This window comes from Anas platyrhynchos, chromosome 2 (assembly GCF_047663525.1).
Source record: "Anas platyrhynchos isolate ZD024472 breed Pekin duck chromosome 2, IASCAAS_PekinDuck_T2T, whole genome shotgun sequence".
In the NCBI taxonomy this organism is placed as follows: domain Eukaryota; kingdom Metazoa; phylum Chordata; class Aves; order Anseriformes; family Anatidae; genus Anas; species Anas platyrhynchos.
The window spans coordinates 11,882,156-11,906,069 of NC_092588.1; positions in this window are offsets into that span (position 1 = coordinate 11,882,156).

Here is a 23,914-nt window from a genome sequence, read left to right on the forward strand (position 1 = left end):
CCCCTGAGCCTCCTCTTCCCCACACCAACCACCCCCAGCTCCCTCAGCCGCTCCTCACAGGACTTGTGCCCCAGGCTCTTCCCCAGCTTCGTAGCCTTTCTCTGGACATGCTCTAGGGCCTCGATGTCCTTCTGGTACTGAGGGGCCCAAAGCTGAGCACAGCACTCGAGGTGCAGCCAGAGCTGATTAGGCTTTGCAAAGCGATAATGATTGAGTCTATTGGAAATCAGCAGTGGGATTTGGTATTAAGAGACACTAATAAACCAAAACTATATGAATAGGCTCTCCAAACATGGGAAACGGGATTGTGTTTCTATAGTGGAGGAAAAAGGAAAAAGCAGCTCTGTGTGGGGCAACCCATCCCCAGTGATACAAGGCTGCTCTGGGAGAGCTCCTGGCTGAGGGTTACACGAGCCGAGCACTTTCCTGGTTCCTGGGCAGGTGGCTTCTCAAAATAGCCGTGACTCACCAGTGTTTACCCACTAATATTTTCTCAGCCCCTGACTGCAAGGTGATTAGAGAGTATAGATGAGAGTAGCCAAAAGGTGTGGCTAGTTTTCATTACATTATTATCACAATTAGTTTGAACAGTGTCATCACGCTTGCAAGGGCCTAGGAAAAGCGCACTGGTGGGCAGAAATGAGAAAACAGACAGTGAGGGACCCCCAGAGGCAGACACAAAGCTGGCAAAGGTTTTCATACAGTTCAGAAGGGAAGGGGAAAGAATGACAAAAGGAGTGGATTATAGTGAAAATCCACTTGGGGATTTTATCATGAGGGCATTTTATTTATGCTGTGGTCACACCTAAAAGTCTCTTTTGTGGACCAAGCATCCACCATTTGTGTGTTTTGTGACAAGAAGTAATATGCCCCTCTACAGACTTGTTTTTAATATTCTGTGCAGTTTAATATTCTGTACAGTCCTCCCAGAATAAGGCAGTAGAAAATGGCAGGGTAAGTAGGAGGGTGACTGAGGTGACCAAGGACATGGAACAGTTTCCAGACAAGCAATGGCTACAAAAATTAGGACACTGATGCTTGGCAAAGACAAGTGGGTGAGACTCATTAAAAGCTTGTAAATCTTTAGTGGGATGGCAAAGATGAAGAGGAAACACCTGTTCACTGTTTCTCTCTGCAGAAGCATTTTGCATAAGATGCATAACTACAGTGTTAAACAGATGAACTGGTTCAGCTGTTGCTGCTTAGCGAAGGATTGCATACTGTCGATATACCAGAACAAATTCAAGCTAAAACTACTCCAATTCAGAGCACAGAGGACGAGATTCTTAATGCAATAGGTTTTTAAAGCAATGCTCTTTAGATTTATGATTAACAGATTATTATCTTTGGCTTCTCCAGCAGTTCACACTTCATGGAGAAAGTCGCTGGGTTTTCATGCATAAATTCAAGCCTGAAAACGGGATTATTGATGCAAAGGGATTGGAATAGATTTCATGTACAGCTACTGTAAGAACATTTTCCATGCACTGAGATGGAAGAAGAGTTCTTATGTAAATTAACTACAACCTGCCAGAAAAGTTTGATGGCCCTTTTCTCTCTGCTTTCTAAACTGGAATCCCCTGGGGCACACAGATAGCACCTTACATTGCCTAATTAAAGCTGTTGTGGGGTCTGGAGCATACCAGGGAGGCCGTGGCCTCTGTCTCTGCCCCACCACAGTCAGTGCCACCCTGTCCAGGAAACGTCTGGACCAGAAGTCAGTCAGGCATGAGGTCTCCTGGAGGTCCCAGCCTTCCAGAGAAAGCTAGCTGGAAGGAAGAAAAGCAGAGATAGCAGCAACTATGGCGAAAGAAAGCAGGGGGAGGAGTGCAAGAACCCCAGGAGTTGTATTTTCTTGGTCTATAGAGCTGAATTAGAAGGGGAAAGAAAGAAAACCAAAGAACTACAGCCCAGCACCTCTAACAACTACAGCTCCCCATTGCCACCCGCTCCACAGCTTGCCTAAACCTGGTGTAACAAACTAAGTATTTTTTATTTGTTTTGATACTGTGAAATTTGGCAGCCTGGAGTCCCTGCTTCAAAAAACATGGTTAACGTGAACACTCGAGGTTTTATAGACCTCTACCATGTCCTCCCTTATCTCTTTTTTGTCTTCAGAAAGTGACAAAGCTCTTTTGATCCTAGCTATTTCCCACCCTTCAGATCATCAGCCTCACCCTCTCTGAACTCTTCGTGCTTCACTATTGGCTTCTGAGAGGGGAAGGTTTTTATGCTTCCAGCAACAAACCAGCAGAGGCTTTGAAAGCAAAGTTTTTTAAACGTATGATTATCAGATTATTATCTTTGGATTCTCCAGCAGTTCAGGCTTCTCAGAGCAGTTTTCCAGCAGCAAAAGGGCTTTAGGAGAGGGACGCCCTTTCATTAGCACCAGTACTACCTTACCACAAGGGAAGATGTCTCCTATGTTTCCTACATTGGTACAACACCTTCTCCTTCTCAGAAACATCTATAGCACACAGTGGGACCACGTGCACTCAGCACCTTGCAGACCTGGGTGCTGAGCACCCTTGTGGGTGCTATGCAGTCCTGGTGCTGCTCAGGGCACATTTCTGACTTCCTGACACGACTGCTTTCAATGCTCTGGCTTGGTTTTTTTCCCCCCTCACTTGCTGTGCTTAAGCACCAAGAAACAAACCAGATGAAGATCTGTTATCGCTGTAGGCCATACCCTAACTCCCACAGCACTGGCATTTTCTCTCACCCAGACCCACCCATTATGTGACTGCTTTTACAACAGGAACATTAGTAGTTCTGCTAAAAGTACACATGGTATTAGCCTCCAGAATGTCGTTTTTGCAGAAACAAAGGTTCTCTTTCACTTCTCTTCACTTATCTCACCAGCTTACCACCATCTTAACACAATCCATTTCCCCTCTTACCCACAAACCTAACAAAAAAAGTGCAAAATGAAGACAGCCACATGCCACCCAATGCTAAGGTAAGAGAAGGAATTTGAGCTTGCAGTGAAAATTCCTGTCTTTCTTTGGCTGTTTTCTCTCCTCTGTCTACTGAGACGACAGTTGCTTTGTAACTCAAATAAGTTGCTAGGTCACGATCCACCCAGTGTGTCTAACAGATCCACCCAGCGTGGCTGACCGATCATCTCCCCTACCTCTGGATGGCTTCAGACTAAATGTCCACATGTGAATTAGTCACCTGGAGCTTCTTCGTCAACAGGAGATAGCGAAGAATTTTATGGGTTTGGCTTGACACCCTTCTAGAGAGCAGATGCAGGGGTAGATGCCTACCAGAGGAACACCCTGAACTCTCCAGGCAGGTTTGGGTGTAATATTTGTGGCCATGGCCCACAAGAGAGAGGGGAATGAAAGACCCAATGGTATTTCCTGGTCTTGTGATCCCATATTACATTTACTGGCGTAAGAAATAGTATCTAATAGCTAACACCATGAGGGGGTAGCTCCTGTTCACATAATTCCATCAAGCTTCCTGGTCACATTTGATTGCCAAGCTTAAAACAGACCACAGTAGCCTGGCTGAAAATGCAGTCTCCTCATACCATGTTATCTGGTACTACCCAAGAGCTCTACAATGTTTGATTTTACTACCAGGTGAGCAGGACATCATGTGAGTATGCACCAGACTGATCGCCACGCAATGTGATCACCTTATCTGACTATAAAGCTGCAACCAAAGCCTTCACCTACTTTTACTGAACAAAATCAAATGTAGCTTACAAAAGCTGTTATCTGGACCCCACTGCCACTACTGAGTACTTCAATGTTTTGAAATTATACAATGAGATGTCCCTGCTTCACATGCATCCCTTTCTCACAGTACAAAGAGACTGGATTTTACGCAGCCAGATTCCTCCTGTTTGAATCAAATAAATTTCTTTTTCTCATTTGCATCCTTATAGCTTCCCCTGCAGCTCAGCCATAGATGTTTTGTTTTCTTTCTGTGATAACATTCTGTATAACCATTCAAACTCTCATGTCTACACAACTACAGCTAAAAGCATGACGAAGTCAGTTTGCTTTCTTCCTTGGTTGTGTTGTATTAGGAAAAGGGAAAGAAAATTTTTAGCAACTGCACTACTTGGAATCCCATATAGATATGCTCTGTTGGTTTATTTAATCTACAACAACTTTCTTTATTAAAATTGAACCTGAAATCCTGTGGGTGACATTTTTATGTTCATATGTCAGCAGCTGCCTATTTTGCTTTTTTTTTTTTTTAAAAAAAAAAAAAAAAAAAAAAAAACTTCAACAGAAACATATTTATACAGAATTTTCTCAGCAGTGCCCATAATACAATCCCATCTCTAGGCAAGCTTCCAAGCCTCAGCTGCCTGGTCATATGAATGAGGGAGTGCTTTGTGCTTTCAAACCTCAAACAGCATTACCCGCAGTAATTTTTTTCATTCTCCTTTCCAAAATTCATCTTATTGCCCTCCTCTGATGCTCCTGAACACACTTTTCCAGAAATAAGTTACTTTAAAGTTAAGATTGCACATCATAGAATTATTTTTCTACCTTCTCATCTTTTGCCCAACCAGGTAGTTATTACATCTGTAACAAGACATGCTTCTTCATGTGTTCAGCCCCTATCCCACGGTATGGGCTTGATAGAGGAAAGCCAGTTACACCTTTAAATGCTTCTGATTTTGGTGTGAGTCAGTAATACATAATGATTTTCCTTCTTTCTCCTGAGTTCTGCGTCTAACAGATTAATTCCTTCCACAAGCACCTGTGAAACAACCACTTCTTATTAAGTTGGATTGCCATTCATTCTGATTCTCCCAGCCTCATCTTTGTTTCTGCGTAGTTGCATAGAGTGTTTAGCATCAGAGCCTTGCACAGCCTCCCCATTGCTGTTCCATTCTCAGCTTCATTAGCATTTCTCTCGGTATTTTATCAATTTATGGACAGATGCCCACAAATTTCCATAACAGACAAGGGACTTCTATGCACATCCACTGCTAATGGATTTAAAATTACTCAGTGTGTTTTATCTGCAGGGCTTCTCCTTCATAATACCTGTGGGATAATTTGCAAAGCGGTTTTTGTATCATCTCCTTATTTAATTTTCTTCCTTGATGTCTCCAACCAGAATGGTGATGTCTTCATACGGCTCTGCTTCAAAGCTGCATGCAGCTCGTAAGCAAGGGGCTGTAGGAGTAATAGGCAGCAATGTCTCTTCTTGCTGCCCTAATATCACTACAGACCAGCTCCAGAAACCAAAATACAGTGATGGCCGGATCCAGACAGTCTGTCTTCAGCTTCAAACGTAGGTATTGCATTCCCTAAAATGCCTAGTCCCCTAAACACTGTAATTCAGAGCCTGTAAAATAATTCCCTGTGGAGGTAATAAAGCCTTGCCAGGTCCCTCTTCCCTGTCCCTCGTTTGACTTTCCTGTGAGGCAAAGGCACCCCGTGAGCACCTCTCTGCTACATGAGACACTCTCTGGCATGCTTTGGCTGAAGAGAAACCGATCTACTTGTGGAATAAAAGCACCTACAGGCTGAGAAATCAGGAAATAACCACAGGGGTTTATCTGCACTCTACCTCCAGGTGTTTTGCTGTTTTTAATGTTCCCACATATTGTCCATCATTCCTAAGAGATCAGTTTGATTCAGGCATAGTATGGAAAAGGGGAAGGAGATATAATGAGACCTCCCGCCTTTTATTCTGCAGGTTTTTCCCCTTGCAATGGCTATTTTTCAGTTCCTGACTTCCTTTTGATTGGCAGCCCACTGAGATCACTATGTGGTGGAGATTTAACAGCAAGTGTCAAATGGCAGGCCAGGTACAAGCCTAAAAGCAAACTATGAGACAGAGCTTCTGCCAAGCAGGCTGGTGTGCCAACACCCCTGTTCATCGTGTCTTCAGACCAGCTTAAGTCAACAACAAAGATGCAGCTAAATTTGAGGAAGTCTCTCATTATTTCAGTGCCACAGCCATGAGAATGTTCCTCGTGCCTCTGGCAAAGGTTTATTTGCACGGTCATGGTTTCAGGTGCAGCTGCAGAGCACACAAGGCCAAGGCTGTGGTTCCTCTGGCTCTCTGAGCTCGCTTCCCCTATCAGGGCAGGGAGGAGATGGCAGAGCTGGTGCAATACACACCTGGCTGGGTCATCTCTGTGGCTGCCATCAGCCTTGTGCCCTGGTGTGTACCTCCTGGCACTGTGTCTGCATGTCACACCTTTTCCTGGTCACTCCAGGCTCTTCCTAAGAAAGGTGATGGTGCTGCTGCCCAAACACAAACATTATACATCTCCCTGAATAGCCTGATCAACTGCTGGGTGCTTGTGAGCAACTGTTTTAGCAAAAATGCTTGCTATTTAAGGAGCACACACAAAATGTGGGTCCCACAATCATTCAGCCCTGTGCAGAGGAGAGAGCTCCTGTCCCGAAAAGCTTAAAAACCTAAGCAAATTTAAGGTACATTTCAGTAAGCAGTCTATACAGGGCAGCCCATAAGAGCATACTGAATAATGAAACAGAACAATATGAAGCAGAAACACCAAAACCACCAGTACGTCCCCACACCTGGTCACAGCTAAAGCCCTCAGAGATGCCAACAAGGGGACAGTCAGCCTGGGCTGTGCTCCGTGGACCACAGGTGTGTGGGACAGAGTGCCATCTGCTTTGCCCTAAACCAAACCAAAGTACCCTAAACCAAAGGAGTACCAAACCCAAAGGAGTCTGACCCCAATACTCTCACCCTGAATAGACAGAACTGTAAAAAAACCAGAGTCCCTGGGTCCCTGGGCTTGGGTCTGTGGCTGTGACCTGACACAGGACCCTGCACTCTCTGCAGCAGCACCTTGTCCCCACTGAAAAATGCAGTAACCATGCATGTAACCATGTATGGCAGGGGGAAAGGAGGTGATTCTTTTTTATATAAAAGCTATTTCTGTGTTCCTTTTATAATACTCTTCTAGATGTCAAAGCCAGCAGCCTCCTGAGCACTGCCTGGATTATCAGAGAGAGATGAGGAGATGTAGCTGCTGCCACAAAGCACCCATCATCTAGGAAAGGAGAGAGCACAGGAGAGAGGAAGCATTTCAAGCCTCCTGCGATTTGACTCATTGTTTATTCGGAGGGTTTGATTTGTAAATGGGAGGAAATTCGCTTCCATTAACTTGTCATTCCACACCAAACACAAGTTGCATGAATTATAGCCTTTACTAACCAAAAAGGCACACAAAAAGCCTTGCTGCTCCGTGTCGGTTGCTCTGCACAAAATGCAGTTAGCAATAATATTTGCTCTTCTGAACTACCAGGAGCCAAAGAGGAGATGTCAAGTTACTGAATGCACCAGCACTGATGCAGACACAACCCAATTCCTCGGGGCAGCTGCACAGGGGAGTGGGGCACAGGGGCCAAATGTTTTTCCCCCTTACCTGGAAGCACATTTGTTGGCCTGCAGAGGAATTGTTTCCTTTCAAGCAGCAAAAATCCACCGCGTTAGAGACTTGGAAGCCAGATAAAATAGGCACCTAGGAATATAGACATGGAAGAGAAGAGAGAGACAGAAGTTTTGTGTATAGATTTAAATTCACATTGATCTTAATTTTTAAGTCATTTAGATTGGTTTTGTGACAGGTATTGTGTAGGCTGTTAGCCACAGTTTGAGGTTGTTTTTATTTTTCAGTGTGAACTTAGATACCAGTTTAAAAGAAAAAAAAAAGACACTAACATAAAGTTGAGGCATGCTAAAACTTAATGAGTGCAAGACTGAAGCCAAAGCAGCTCTGCAATAATCATTGAAATTGGAAATGCAGCTGCGAGTCACCTGTGATATAACTTACATTACCTCAGCATTTGAACGCATAAATCCTTCACTTTTTCCAAAATCTCAGTCCAATACAGAACTGGATCATTCTCAGACAGGGTTTCATATCCAGGAGTAGCTTATCAGACATCCTGTACCCAGGAGCTGGGATGATCTAAGAACTTTGCAGCTGCCCCCCCAAGCCTGCATCTTCGCTTCTCTGTACAGATCCTTCTAAAATATTTAGCTAATTCGTCATGAAAAAAAGAGTGGATTTAGAAGCAGTCACATTTACACCCAATTTTTCTCTCGCTTGGGAATGGGAGAAAAATGACTTCAGATAGAATAGAAATTCAGGATCTATGCAATTTCTCGCTCAAAACAGCCACTTAGAGGAAATTGTGTGCACAAAAATGAGCAACTGCACGTAGGAACCACAGACTTGCAGACCTCAGTACTGGTAGCAGCCTCTGCGAGAAAGTCTGCAGGGAAAACACTAGACTGCCTTTTACCTCCTCTGCCTTCTTCACAGCTAGCATGTTTGATGGAAGATTTAACAAAGCTCATTTAGCTGTCGTTATGTTTCCACACAAACACGGCATAGAATGTGAGGGAAGGAAGCTTGCTGCTTCTTTGCATGGATAACAAAAATCCTTTGTCGTTTAATTGCTTTCCTTTCCAAGTAGAGGAAAGGGGGATTTAATAGCAGAGAGCAGCTGGGCTGTGTTCAGCCCCTGATCTCAGCAGCAGGGCCCCACCACGGCCACCCAAACCTCAGCTGCAGCATCAGAACCGTGCCTAGAGCTCCGACCACGTGCTGCAAACAGCACACTGTCCTGAACCATGACGTGCATCGTCAGGAGCCAAAGATCTGCATACCAGAAGCTGGATAAAGCCAGTTAAGAATCTGAAATGAAATTAATTTCCAAAAAAAAAACCTAGGTATTTCTCTTAAAGTACCTGTACAGAAATTGAAGCCGCGATAAAGTCTTGACACTCAATATCTGCTAAGGTGTTTCTACAAAATGTGGGAAATGCCAGGTCACACAACTTCCCAAACCAATCTGCCTACAAGAAAGCTCCAACTATCTTTATTTTTATTCTGATGGCAATTCCCAGGATGCCAGAGCATTCCCCTTGTACTTCATTCCCTCTGGAGCTGGTCCTTGAAGACATCTTACCTAACACTGAGAGTGTTCTTGAACACTCTTATCTAACCTGTGTTAGTTTAATTTATCCCCAGGGTGTTTTGGTGAAGCAAAATCCATAGCTTGGGAAACCTTGAACCATCACCTGCCCAGAGTGCCTGCAGCCTCTCTGCCTCCAAAACCAGAAAAGCCAGCAGTCATCTCTTCATCAGAGCAGAGCAGCACTGTTACCTGCTGCCCTGGGTTTTTAAAAACTCCACTGGATTTATGACATGGAGATAAATTCAGCCCTGAATTTTGCAAGCGGTTGCCTGAATAAATCATGTCTGCGAAGTCCCTGTAAATTCAGGTTAGTGCTGCTGAAGCTGCCCTTTGTATTTATGCATCTCTCTCACCGCACTGCAATGACTGCAGCACCAAGTTTTAACAACACTTCTGTTGTTTTACCGTGGTTCAAGTACACAGCAGGGGTAAAATCCTCATTTTTGATAGCAGTGGGATAAAACCCTCCTACAACCAGCTCTCAGGGAGAGGTAGGTGATTTTTTTTTCTCCAGTCTTTGGAAATATCAAACTGCTTCGTCCTCTTCCTCGCTACACCAAATCCTTGGTGTCAGCAACATGTGTGCAGGGCACGTTCACAGCAACTGTTTAACCAAAGGCTTGTCAGAAAGAAAGGCCACGGTGCATTTGATGTGTCTTTATATGTATCCTTGCTCTCTGCAAAATAGCCACCTCTAACTATGCCACGCACACACAGTTGGAATTGTTAGCAGTGAACCCAGTGCTGTGTTTGAAACCACAAAAATTGGCAGGTTGTATTAGGAATTGATCTGGCATTGGAAGAGACCTTTTGGTCTCTGTTATTGTTACATATTGCCTTACCTGGGTTGCTCCAGCGGACCTATTATTGCAGGTATCACCCCGGCTTTGCCACATTTCAGCAGTCTTGCAGTCAGCACAATTTGGGAATAACCATTCATTCATTCAAGTGTGATGATACGGATCTCTACTCTTGACCTCTAAAATAAAAAGAGCTATTTGACAACCATGATGCCATGTTTAAAACTGATACAAAGGTGAGTCTGATGAGCGAGTGCCAACCTCAGTCTTTTGTGATTCTGGCTTTGTATCTTATACAGAAGCATGGTTGTTCCAGGGATCAGCCAGGTGACACACAGCCACCGCACTGCTGCTCAGCAAGACAAGAAAATTGAGGGATTACCTAAAGTTAAAACCTTTTTGCTTTTTACATCTCTCTTGCAGAAAATCCTATTGACATAGCTTATTACAGTCGCCCTTTAGCCCTTCAGCTCCCTTTAGCTTGCCCCGCCAATTTAATGCAGATCCCCTTCCCTTGAGAGATGGTAAAAACAGCTTCTTTAGAACCACATGGGAACACGTACTCATGCCTCCAGACCTGGCAGGACTCACCCCGGAGGAGCAGACAGCACTGAAGGCATTGGGTGCCACAGCCCCTGGGGATGCGCAGCCATCTCACGGCTTCTGTCACTGATGGAGAGGAGAGGAGTTCAGTTCTGCAGGTGAAGTGAAGAACATAACCTCAGGTAGCTTGGGACTGAGACAAACACTTATTTTGTCCTAAGTTTTAAAATGATTTTTTACTTTCCGACTTTAAATGTAGGCAAAGTGCTTCAACAATGGAGACGCTGTTCAGATTAAATCAGCAAATAGTCAAGACAGCAATTAAAAATAACAAAACAGCTATTTCATTTGCATTTTTTCAACATATTAACTATTTATCCAAAAGTGTCCTTCAAACAGAGTGCCTCAGCTCCAGCTTTAAGTGGCTTATTTGCACCAGGAAGGAAACGGGATGACACCGCAACCTGGATTTCTAAAAAACATGATGATGATTCTTTCAGGGATGATCATAAACTATAACACGCCTGTGTAAATAAGCACTTTGATATTAGGGAGAGCATTTTTCCCCTTTTGTAGATGAAATTGACTCAACAATTTTCTGTTTCATTTTCTTTTATGTGCAATAGATTACCTCCATCTCTCTAGAAAATGCCACTTAGCTGTACACTCTCTGAAGTGAGTGGGGAAAAAAGCAAATTAAGGGTTTGGTGCAGGCATGAATCTTTTTGCCATCTCACTCCTTGCACAGGACTGCAGATTGGTTTGCAAACTTAAACAAGTGAGAATGAAATCTTTAGATAAATCTGAGCAGTAGGACACAGATAATTCATTTTTAATTCCTGTCTACGTTCATCCCAAGGAAGAACTGACAAAAGCACAGCCCATGGAGCACACCTGCAAGAGGTACACACACAGCAAGAGGAGCATGGCACAAAAGCTGAATCTCTTCCTTTGTAACCAGCCGTGCAGATGTACAAAACGTTTTAGTTTTCACAATTTGATGTGGCAGGCTGTGGGAGTGAAATTCAACCCACTCTGGAATAAATCAAATACGATCAAAGGGAGACCCTTAAGTGATTTTATTTCAGAAGAAGGGCTTGTGACATCCTGAAATGAAATATTTGATAGGCACAAATTGTCTAGACTGTATTTCCCTTATAACACCTTTTCAGACACAATTCCCACAGCAAAACATCAGGGAGGAAGAAAACAACTAAAGTGAGGGTACAGAATACACTTACACCATGTTGCATCACCCAGAGCTTCTTCCCAAAGCGAGGACACTAAAAACATCTAAAGGGCATTTAATGTAAAACTAGAGAAAGGCCATGCACATGTCTTGGCCAATAAACCACCAAAAATACTAAAACCACCCAGAAAACCCCAGAGAACTCCTTGGCTTTGCCCCAGTGCGGAGAGTAACCCAGGTTCATTGCTCATGCCAGGTGCAGGCTTGCATCAAGCCCAAAGCAAAACTCAAGAAGTGCTGCCTGGCACCTCAGTGGGAAGAGCAGAAAATACTGAATTTTGCCTCTTAAAGAGGTAGAGGATCAGTCCCTACCTGCAGTAGGTCAGTGCCAGCATCAAGCGTCAGCCTGGACTTCCTTCCCACCATTCAATGCCATCGTCCAGATGCAATGGTGAAAGCTGGATTTCTGAATCTCCTTCTGAAAACTACAGGGAAAGTTATAGGAGAAGCTCTTTCTGAAATTACAGGAGAAACACAGCACCACGTTCATTGCATGCTGATGAAGACAACAACCTCCCAGTGCCTGCACCTGCAATGTGCTCCTCACATTCAAAAAAGACAGCAGCTGGGATTGGCACAGGGATTCTCCAGATTTAGACCCATTTTGATGTTTTTGCTCTCCCTGCCTGCCACCAGTTAGTGGCCCCATGTTCTTAGTCCTCATAGGAGCCCACACTGAAGACCATCATGTACCTACCGTCTCCTTGACTTGGTTCTGCAGGTCCATCACACCACAACCACCCCAATTTATTTTCAACGTTAGCCTTGTTAGGAAGCCCTGAGACTCTGGACACAACCAGGGCTGTGTGCTTTCCTCTCAGGCCATGACAACAGGAGACAGGAGATACTTGATGTCAGACAGGTGGTCCTGCATGGGGACATTTTAATTACCAATTCCCAGAGCTAACATCCCGCTACGTGTGTGCTCACTGATGCTAGCTCAGCCCAAGCTGTCACTGGGATGTAACAGAGCTGCCTTCCTGGCTCTTCTTTCCCATACCATCACTCAAGATGTGACATTCAGGTAGGTCAATATACATCAGAAAAGCTCCATGCTGAAAACTGTCATCCTCAACTCAGTGCACAGGGGAAGGAAACATAATGGTATCACCATTGCCAACAGATTGGCAGCAGTAGCTCAGGTTCCCAAACATATCTAGTGCTAAAAACATAGAAATATCTGCTCCAATCGCATAAGAAAACTGACAGTATGATTTGCAACTGCAACAAAACAAATTCCTAAGGGTTGAGATATTTTTTGCCTAATTAAGAAAATGCAAATATACAAGAAATGCTTTGCTCTTAAAATTTTCATCTGATACAGATCTCTTCTTGGAAGAGTGAGTGTCATGCTCAAATGATATGTAAAACTAGCAACAGCCTCTCCAGAATTTAATTCAGTGACTTTTGCACCTCTTCAAAGCAGATAATTAAAATTGACTTACAGAAATACCAGCATCCTACAAAACTCTTGAATAGTTTGTAGAGAACAACTACAGCGTCAGAACAAAAGCTTCGTAGACAGCAGGTGTTAAATTGTTAAATGGGGATTAAAACCTGTGGGGAAGACAGTCACTTAAACATCACTCTTTCTACAGGCAAATACTAAACCCTCCAATCCTTTCTGCATTACTCTTCCCACTCTCAAAAGTGCAATGCCATCCAGAAGCTGCTAACACACAACATCAGTTAATGTTCATGTCCGTAAAGTCAACATCCAAACCATGCTAAACCCCTCTGCTTAAAATGTTTTAACAGGTTGTAAAGACATAAATTGGTAAAATATGACTATGTATCATATATTTGTTTGGGGTTTTAGTGCCCATTAGTTTGCCATCAGAACGGTCTGATGAAAATGTCAACTGGAGTCTTGGGTGGCCGGTTTACAAAATCACACTGGGAAGTTAAATATTGACAGTAAAAAAGCAAATATTAAAAATGACAACAAAACGCCATGGTTCTCAGCCAAAGTCTGTGGAGACCATAAGAAAACATAAAATTGCTATGACAAAATATTGTTCATGAATCTCTCTGGCATCTTTAGTCCCATGTTCAGAAGGATGCTTCAGACCCACAGAGCCTCATGCTTTGAGCATCTCCACTGCTGTTCAGCCTGGAGAACATCAGCTCTGTTTTGATAACCTCCGTGCTGCCTTCCTGGGTATTTTCAAGGTAAATCCATTCAGAAGCTCCAAGGCCATCTCCCTTACCTGCCATTTTAAGAACATCACACGGATTTCTTTGCATCTTGCCACCCATTTCTTCCTCCATCCTCCTGAAATCCAGCCACCTCATCTCTGTCTTTAAGGAACATCACAGGTCAGCCCTTCTTTACCACTGCAACTACAGCATGGATGAGGGTGAAATCTGCAACCTGATCCAGACACATCATCGCGTGCAGGTCTTAAACAACCTCAAAACGCACATCTGAGAATATTGCTGCTACCTCTGTACTTACTCATTGCTGCACTGGAGCAGCAGGGCCCCCGTAGTGTTCGCAGCATGCCTGATACTGCATCTTCTGCTTGCATTGGCACAAGTTGTTTGGGTTACACCATCAGTAAAGCCAAGAGCAGACCACTCCAGGGGCTGTAACTTTGATATCTGCAATTGAAGGCACTCATGGCCTTTCTGTGCAGAAAGATGCTGGGGCATGGGCATCCGTATTGCCATGCCCAACAGCACAATTCCTCTCCTTCAGCCTCAAGCTCTCATTTATTAAAATGACCTTTGATAGAGGAGAAAGACCCTAAACCAAACAGAAATCAGACCAGCAGCCTCTCATTCACAACATTTACATAGAACCACAGGCAGCATCATATCTGGAAGGGGTGACCTGTGTTCAGTGATGCCATCATTTTAATTAACTCCAGGCTATTCATTAACACCTCTGGGTTGTTTGCTCTTCAGTACCTCAGGATAGAAGTTTTAATCAGCTTAGTGATTGGACAAATAAGATTTTTTTCTCTGTGAATTTATATATTTAAGATCTCTCTCTTAAAGCTCCTGAAAGAATTGGATGATGTGAATCCCCCAGGGAGGGTCTCTGACACTTCTAGACTGGCAGGGTTATGGGGTCGGATGTTTTTTTTGCACTTCACACATACAGAACTCGTTAGTCAGAGCATCTCCTCCAGGGACATTTGACAGGATAGCTATTACAGAGCAGGGAAAGCGGGCATGGAAGAAAGGAACACGTATATGACATTATGCATGCACGCATCCCTTCCAGCTTCATACAAACTGATGTTAGACCCCTGGGTTTCAGCAGCAGTGGGCAATGCTCTGCAGCACTCTTCACAGCAAGGGCAGGGCTCCCTCTGCTATGCAGGATGCAAAACAGCTTTCTAGGCAATTAAAATTGTAAGGTCAGTCAAGCTTGCAAATCTATGGCAAATTCATCCCTTCAGGGCTCTGTGCTTTTTAGACAGAGCCTGGTAAAGACAGCACAAAGCTGGAGCATCTCCTGAGACGTTTCTCTCACGTTCACTTGCATTTGACCTTCTGCTGACTCGAGCCCTGGCAGGAGCTCTGACTTACAAGCCCTGGCAGCAACCCAGAGAAGGAGGAAATGGAGTGGGAGACGTCTCCATCACCTCCAGAGCATCAGTGCTGTATTCTGCAGGTACCCCGCACACATCATGGTGCCAGCTCTAAGACCCTTCTGACCCTGTTATAAGGCATCCTGCAGGGGCAAAGTATTTTTTAAGGGGGTATCTGTACCACTTATAGGTAGATGACAACTTTGCTATTTTTGCTTGGAAAAATAAAATGGCATAATGCAGTCGCAGTCAATCTCTTCTGTCCTAGTTAGAGCAAAGATAAGCCTGCAGCAAAATGACTTAATACACAGCATGATTCAGTAATTTTTGGAGATAAGAACTCTATTTTAAGTATTAATAGGATGTCCCAAACCCCAGAACTTCATTCATTTTCAACTTTATTTTCATGTTGAATAATTCTTTCCTCCCAAAAAATAAGTGCAACTGCTCCCCCCATCACCTATCCATGAGCAGCCTCATGCAGCCCAAGCTTCTGAGCGCTGAAGTCTCAGGCCTGTAAATGACACACACGGAGACAAAAGATGAATTAACTGACGATGCCTGTGCTATTATAATAATAAAGCCTAGAACTGCTCCTGGGATTAAACACAGATCTGCAGCAGAAAAAAAAAAAAAAAAAAAAATGTATCTGATCTGTGCCCCAGCAATTTGGATGAGCTGTTGGCAGACAGGGCAAACCTTTCCCCAGAGCTGTAATTAGCAAGATGGATTCATCATTACATGGGAATTTTGATTTGTTTGGAGAAGAGAAAAAAAGCCTCCTGGGATCCTGGCGATCGCATTCATTACCAAAAGAAAGTTCAGCATCTCAATGAGGGTTGGGTACAGACCTGTAGGTTCAAGAGTGTTAGATGGGTTTATTGAATACATCAGGGTCCTCAGGGACCTTGCTGAGCCACTGATGGCTGGCACAGAAACCAAACATGCAGGAGACATCAAAGAGCTGAGGCCAGGCTGTTTGAAGCCAGCAGATTTCACAGCTTCACCCTGGTTTAAGGGAGCTTGGCCCTGCTGGCCACGCAAGCCCTGTCCGTGCCAAAGGGGGCCCAGGAGCCAGCAGCTGGGCCAACTCCAGGAATGGAGATCCTGCACCCAATTCAGCCTCTTGTTTCTTCACCTGTGAACACAACTGGGTCTGCAAAGGGGTCTCCATGTGCCCCTTGCACCAGGTGGTGTCTCTCAGCTGTTCAATCCCCACAGGCCCCCTGTGCAGGGCAGGGCCTGCTCCCTGCTGAGATGAAGCTGCCAGGTCTCTGGGAAACAGGGATCCCCACCCAGACGAGCTGTCTCAGGCTGCTTACACCCCGACAGATTTAAATTCACTGTACTTTTTGGTGATGGCATTTTCAACCTGATCTGCTGCTAGGACATTTGATCATTTCCTGGGGGTGCTCTTCTAAAAGCATGGGACACAGCCCGTCCTCCCCTGCCAGCAAATGAATAAATCCATCCCCAGCACAAAAGGCCAGTACAAATCATTCACAGGCCACAAATCATTACAGGCCACAAGGAACTGACACCACACTCCCAACTGTAGACAGGGATCACTTCGGTGGTGTAAGATGAGCTGAGGCTGTGACTGCTCAGTAAGCCCCCAATAAGTCAGAAAAGCACTGGCCTTTGAGGCTGGAGGTGAACCAAGGCCTGGCCACAGGATCACCACAGGAGACAAGAGGCATCTATCCCCACAGCAGACATTTAAAATATATACATATTATACATTTACACACATCTACACACACATCTGTGCACACATACACACACCCTGCTCAAGAAGGAGATTTACAATTTCTGGTAGGTTTTCTGTGAAACCTTTGTAGGTCGGCTGAATATGAGCCAGCAGTGTGCTCAGGTGGCCAAGAAGGCCAACGGCATCCTGGCTTGTATCAGAAACAGTGTGACCAGCAGGGCTAGGGAGGTGATCGTCCCCCTGTACTCGGCTCTGGTGAGGCCGCACCTCGAGTACTGTGTTCAGTTTTGGGCCCCTCGCTACAAGAAGGACATCGAGGTGCTTGAGCGGGTCCAAAGAAGGGCGACGAAGCTGGTGAGGGGCCTGGAGAGCAAGTCCTATGAGGAGCGGCTGATGGAGCTGGGCTTGTTCAGCCTAGAGAAGAGGAGGCTCAGGGGTGACCTCATTGCTCTGTATAAGTACATTAAAGGAGGCTGTAGCGAGGTGGGGGTTGGCCTGTTCTCCCATGTGCCTGGTGACAGGACGAGGGGGAATGGGCTAAAGTTACGCCAGGGGAGTTTTAGGTTAGATGTTAGGAAGAATTTCTTTACTGAAAGGGTTGTTAGGCACTGGAACGGGCTGCCCAGGGAGGTGGTGGAGTCACCATCCCTGGAAGTCTTCAAAAGACGTTTAGATGTAGAACTTAGGGATATGGTTTAGTGGGTACTGTTAGTGTTAGGTTAGAGGTTGGACTCGATGATCTTGAGGTCTCTTCCAACCTAGAGATTCTGCGTGATTCTGTGATTCTGTCCCTTCCAACTGAGCAGTTCTGAATCTTTTCAGCCCACAGCTACACATATGTGTTGGGTGCTTGAGACATAGAAACAGCAAACCAGCTCATGGCAGCTGCTAGAAAAAGCAAAAACCCTCTGTGTAACACTCCCATGTGGAAAGTGACCTCTGGGGACACTTCAGTGTCACAGGCCATCTCTGGGAGACCTCATTGCTCACTACAACTGCCTGAAAGGAAGGTGTGGGGAGCTGGGGGTCGGCCTCTGCTCACAGGTAACTGGTGATAGGACCAGAGGGAATGGCTTTAAGTTGTGCCGGGGGAAGGTTCAGGTTGGAAATGAGGAGACATTTCTGCTCAGAAAGAGCAGTCAGGCACTGGGACGGGTTGCCCAGAGAGGTGGTGGAGTCCCCGTCTGTAGGGGTGTTCGAGGAGAGGTTGGTTGCTTAGGGACATGGGTTAGTGGATGGTTGGACCAGATGATCTTGGAGGGCTTTTCTAACCTTAATGATTCAGAGATTCAAACATTTTTTAAAAAGAAAAGAACACAAATACGATAGGCAGCTGAAAGGCAGGAAGCAGAGGAGCCTCATTAAGCAGCCTGCAGCAGTGGCTGGGTCTGCCCCCATCCCTCATCCCCTGTGTGGTCCCTGCATGCCCCAACCTGCTGCCACCACCTGTGGCTTCATCAGCCCCAAAGCCACCACCAGCAAGACTCATCTGGCCCCTGCTTCAGACACGGATGTGATTTTACCAAGATGCATTTGGCAGATATAAGCATTACTCAGGAGCAGAAACATTCTTAATAATCCATTAAGTCAGTTTGAACTGAGCTGTAGCAGCCCCTGCACAGAAATGGGTTGCTGCAGAGCAGGTTTATGCAGCCAGCAAGCCCTGCAAAGCTTCCCAGGGCAGAAATCTGCTGAGGAGCAGGGAATGGCAGGCAGAGAGAGCCAGCTGCATCCAATCTCTCTATAAACTTATCCCCTAAAGCCAAGACTTGTTTGGAGGTAGGAGCCCAGTTCTGCAGTCTTTTTTTTTAAGCTAAGCCTGATGCCGGAGGATGGCTTGTCTTCACCAGATGTAAAAAAAAAAGCAGGGGGAAAGAGCATCTTGCTTTAAAAAACAGAAGTAACTTTTCCTAAAAACAAGAGTTTCTGGGTTGCTGCTCTCACTCCTAGCGTGGGAGAAGCAGACACAAACACATTTCTCTCCAACAAATCAGTCTCATATTTTGATGCAAGACTGCTCTCTGTTGGTTTGGAGAAGCCCTGCCTGCTGTTTGCATCCCGCTAAAACCCTGCCAGGCAGCAAGTGGTACTTTTCCAGTAGCAGCAGGACAGCAGTGCCATCGGCAGGGAGGTAAAAATCATTTTATGATAAAAATAAGATTGTTGTGTGTCACAAGAGGCATTGTCCTGATTTTTCCACTTGATAAGTGAAGCAGCTATTCTGCCCAATTCAAGCAGGGACTGGAAACAACTCTTCTAAATGGGATGCTGATTTTTATATATATATTTTTTTAATTTCATCTTGCTTCACTCATTCCCCCCAGCATCTTCAGCCTCTGTACTGCTAGCCTGAAGACAAATGCACAGAGCACCACAATTTTAGATCCTGCCCTCTGCTTAATAATGGATTTGACATATATCTGCTCTGAAGAGTGGAGATGAAAACAATATCTGCCCCCCACCTTCTGAAATATTATTATCTGCCTGTCACTGTGCATAAACCTTCAGGTTCATCACCCACATCTGTTCAGTCCCCTCAGGCCACAGCTGGAAACTCAGCTCTCTAGGAAGAAAGCAAATATTGGACCAAAGAAGAACATTCACCAATGTTATCAGATTTGTCAGCTAAAGAAACTGATATTTTTATAAAAATCCCTATAGAAATTCAGCTGATAATACTGTATTGGACTGCTTTCAAGCATCTGCTAAGGGGAAGAGCTCTCCTTAGTAATTTAAAAGGTTGGAACTACAGAGACAGCTTAGATAAATCGCTAGCCAGGATCAATGCAGAAGAAGCAGCGCGAGGAATGCTACAAAACTGAGCTTCAGCAGCTTTTCTTCCAAAAGCAAATCCCCAAACTATTTTTGGATGAAATGGCCATGCTAGCACTGTCAGACATGCCACTCAGAGTGCCCACAGGCACCTGAGGGGAGACCAGGTCGGAGAGGATGCTCCACATCGATTTTCTATTTATATATTACAAACACACTTCAAATCATCACCATCCCTGGGGGTGTTCAAGGAAAGGTTGGACGTGGTGCTCAGGGACATGGGTTAGTGGGGGACGTTGGTGGTAGGGGGATGGTTGGACCAGGTGATCTGGGAGGGCTTTTCCAAGCTTAGTGATTCTATGAAATTCACTATTTCACCCTCCCAATCACTATTATCATAAACAGCACGTAAACAGAGCGGGGCTAAAGCCACATTCCTCTTGTTTTTAAAGTCTCTCAGATCCAGGTTGTCCAGGCTGCTCAGACACCTGTGTCCCACACAGGTTCTCAGCACAGAGCCATGCAGGTAAACCTGCCCATTTGGGGGTATCAGCATCAAATAAACATCAATCAGCTGCAGGTGAGGACTAACAAAGCCCTGCACCCCATCCTTTTCTCAGATGTCCCTGGCTCCATTTCAGAAGACCAAAGATTGATAAACTAAGGTAAACTTAAATTTAGAAAACAGGCTGTGTTTTGTGGGGCTTCAGGAGCTGCACTTTCCCAGGAACTGAGCTGGGCCTGCAGGCAATGACCTGAAGCTGAGCAAAGCTCAGAGACTGCCCTGGCAATGCAAGGCTAAGCCAATGCCTAAACTATTTAACCTGAGGTACACTCTCGTATGCAGCACAGCTAATGGCAACACTCAGTGTATCAGGTTGCATGATGAGAGTTGTTCATCAAATCAATATTTGACAAAGGCTTAGTCCTACTATTTGGTTAGTTTTATAACCAGCTACATGATATTCTGCAAGTAACATTTTAACCAAGTCTATTTTCTGGAATATCTTGATCCGGTAGGCAGAGCTCTGTCTGATGACTGCATAAAACTGCCTCAGTTCAGAAACCTTCTCCAGCAAAGAACACCCACCTTAAGAATACTTCTAATTAAAATAAATAAATAAATAAATCTGTTGTTTAATCCTGGCTCTGGAAGTCGACACAATACCAGGAGAAGTGGTGGCACCTACAGGAAGAAACTTCAACCTGCTGAGTCCTCCTGCAACATTCCCACTATAAGGTCCAGGTAAACACGTGTGATTTCAGAATATCTACAGCTACTTCATTTAATGTTAGAAGCAATTGGAGGAATACCTCATCACTCCTTTCTGACACTCTGTTTTTATACAGTGGGTGTAAAAGCAATCCGGTTAACGCACCTTGATGGCTGGAGGAGTTCAAAGAGCAGGAAGATAAGCCATGGGGGTGCTTTCACAGTTCTCCTCCTGCTGGTTTCCCAGACTGCCCACACCCTAGGCACCTCTCGTTTCAGTGCCTAACTTCTTCCCCAGATTTTTGGGGCAGGAATTATGGTGGGTATTTAAGAAGCCCATTTCCAGTTCTCTGTACAGTAGAAGTGAGCTCTAGGACACAGCATGCCAGTACCTATACTCCTTGTCCCAGCATTTCTTAACTTCTTCCTTCCCCCTTCTAATCATTAGCTTGGTTTCACCTCTATTTCTGTTCCTAGGCTGAACATATTCCTTCTATTACGACTCTTTTCAGTCCATGCTGGGCCAAAACTACTTAAACCTTGTGGTTTACCTGCACACCACGCATGCTGCAGGTTATACCACCTCATACACTGCTGCAGAAGAAACTTCCAGCCCACTGCTAGTGACAGGGATGGTTATATCCAGGCAATTGATTTAATTCTTCCCATTGTTTCTAAATCACTCCCTTTGCAGGACCTGGGAGCTGCCCGTAGCTTCAGAAGCAGCACACAAGCTGAAGAGACAACACAAGAGCACCTTGCTACATCACCTGCTGAAAACCTGGGACTGAGCTCCGTGCAGTTGGATGCCAAGGGCCAGGTAGCCCAGGGACATGAAGAGATGTCAACGTGTACAATGCAGACTCATGGCTAGGCTAAAATCCCACGGGTACCCCGATGGGAAACAGCACCAGAGGCTCCCCCATTCCCATACGGGGTTGTACGCAAGAACTGCGGAGAAAGAAAGCCTTAAGCTTGCCAAGTTTTTTTAGGCAAGAAAACACCAAACAGAAAACACACAGATTTTTAACAACAGGAGAGACATCAGCAGAAATTCAAAGCCAGATGTTACGTGCTTGTGACAAGTGCAGCACAAAGCAAGCCAGAGGAACGCACAGGTCAGCAGCAAAGAGCTGATGCTGCAGCGCAAAAACCCACAGGAAACGGAGCATCAAGGGGAAAGCGGGCATAGCACAAACAGCGCCAGGCTTGGTCGACAGGAGATAAAAACAACAAAAGCTGCAGCCCAGGAAAAGTAAGCTTAAGTCCTATCAAAACCACAGAACTGAACTTGTATCTTTTACAAACAAAATGGCAAACAGGCTGAAACAAGGCAAACAAACAAACAAAAAACCACCATTCTCAATTGGTGCAAATCAGAAGACACACTGAAGTCCATCAGCTCCATCCTGTTGTCCTCCAAGGCCTCTGGCCTCAGCACCTTGCTGCTCCTCTGGGCTCCAGCCCCAGTCTTGGTGCTTCCTTGCCACCAGGTTGGGTACTGCCACCACATTCATAAAGCCACTCTCACGCTGGTAGTTGAGTAGCGATATCTAGGTAGTGTTACGAAGATGTGTTGTGCTGTGTTACTTACCTGCTGTAAAATTGGCTGGATGCTCCCCTGTATGCCAGCAGTCTCCCAAAACACAGTTCCAACTTTGTCCGGTGCTCTAACTCTCTCCTACTTAAAACCAAGCATGTAAGATTTCTTCCTGGATTTCTAACCAGGAGCTGAGGTTGAACAGGACTCCAGGAGTGCTGTGGGCCATGAGCTCAGGTAAAGTTGCTCAGGGCTCCACCCAGTCTGTTCTGAAAACATCCACAGCTGGAAGCTGCACAGCACCTCTGGGCAACCTGCTCCAGTGCCTGTCTTAAATATGAAAAAGTTTTTCCCCATATCCTCTGCAGAGGGAAAAAAACAGCAAATAAGCAATTGTACAAAACCATGTTGCTGTAGTGCAGAAAGAAGAAAATACTGGTTATCTGTACATTTATTTGTGAGATTCTCTCAGTTCTGCTTGGACTTGGACTGATAGTTGTTCAATGGTTGGCAGGGAGTCAGTAATGGGTGGAGATGGGAACCCTAAAGATGCAGGACGTAGACCCATAATGCAAAGAGACAAGGATAAAATAAATTCAATCTTCATTAATTTGCACGAATCCTATGTCAGTATTCATTAAAGCTGTTAGAAAGCAGTGCCTCCATCGTCATATTCACATGACATTGAATTCACTTTTGTGAAGCTGTGCAGAATCACAAAGAATTGAGGCCAGCAGTAGTTGCCTGCATCTCTAGAGCCTGCAATGCTAAAGGAAGCAATACAAATTTGTACAACATGAGCACATTGTTCAATACCATTCCATTTCACGTGTACAAGCTGGAACCAGGTGCAGGGGATGTCACTGCTGACCCAGAACTTTGCGTCCAAATTCAATTCCCAAAGCCTGCCCAGTTCCATGAGACAGACTGTACCAAGTAGTTCCCAAACAAATAATCTTGATACCCAAGTAGGCCAAAGCCTTCTTCAAGAAGCATTAAAAAGTTGGGCTGTGTTCAAAAGCAGCTGACCTGTTCATTATTTCTAGAGGGGTGGGAGGGAGGATTACTGTTAGCTTTACACACCAACCAATAAAACCTGATACATTTCATCTCTGATGCACAAGAAGCCTTTAGCTCTGTCCTGAGGACAAAGCTAGAGGCATGCATTTAGAGTACTCAAGTGGAATGAAAGTCCTTGGGGTCTTACAATGACTTTATCAAGAAAATCTGAAACAGAATAAAGGAAGACTTCAATCCAAAAAGGAGACCATTAATTTTCTTTCCTCATCTACTTCTGTATTTGTTTTTTGTGTTGTAATCAGACTCTCTGCAGTCACATCACTAAGATGAAGCCTAGGCTTACAGGATGCATTGTCCTGAATTATTTATCCCCCGATTTGCAGATTTTCCATGCCGTTATACCTACACAAATCATTGAACAGTTAACATTTATTGAAAACAGCTATCCAAATATTGCCTTGGAAAGCGTTTTAACACTCAAATGAAAGATAGCTCACATTTAGCAGCAACACAAGGATTGCTATGAGCAATAAAGATATCTGTGGTCATTCCATGGCACTGTTTTGAGTGACTACC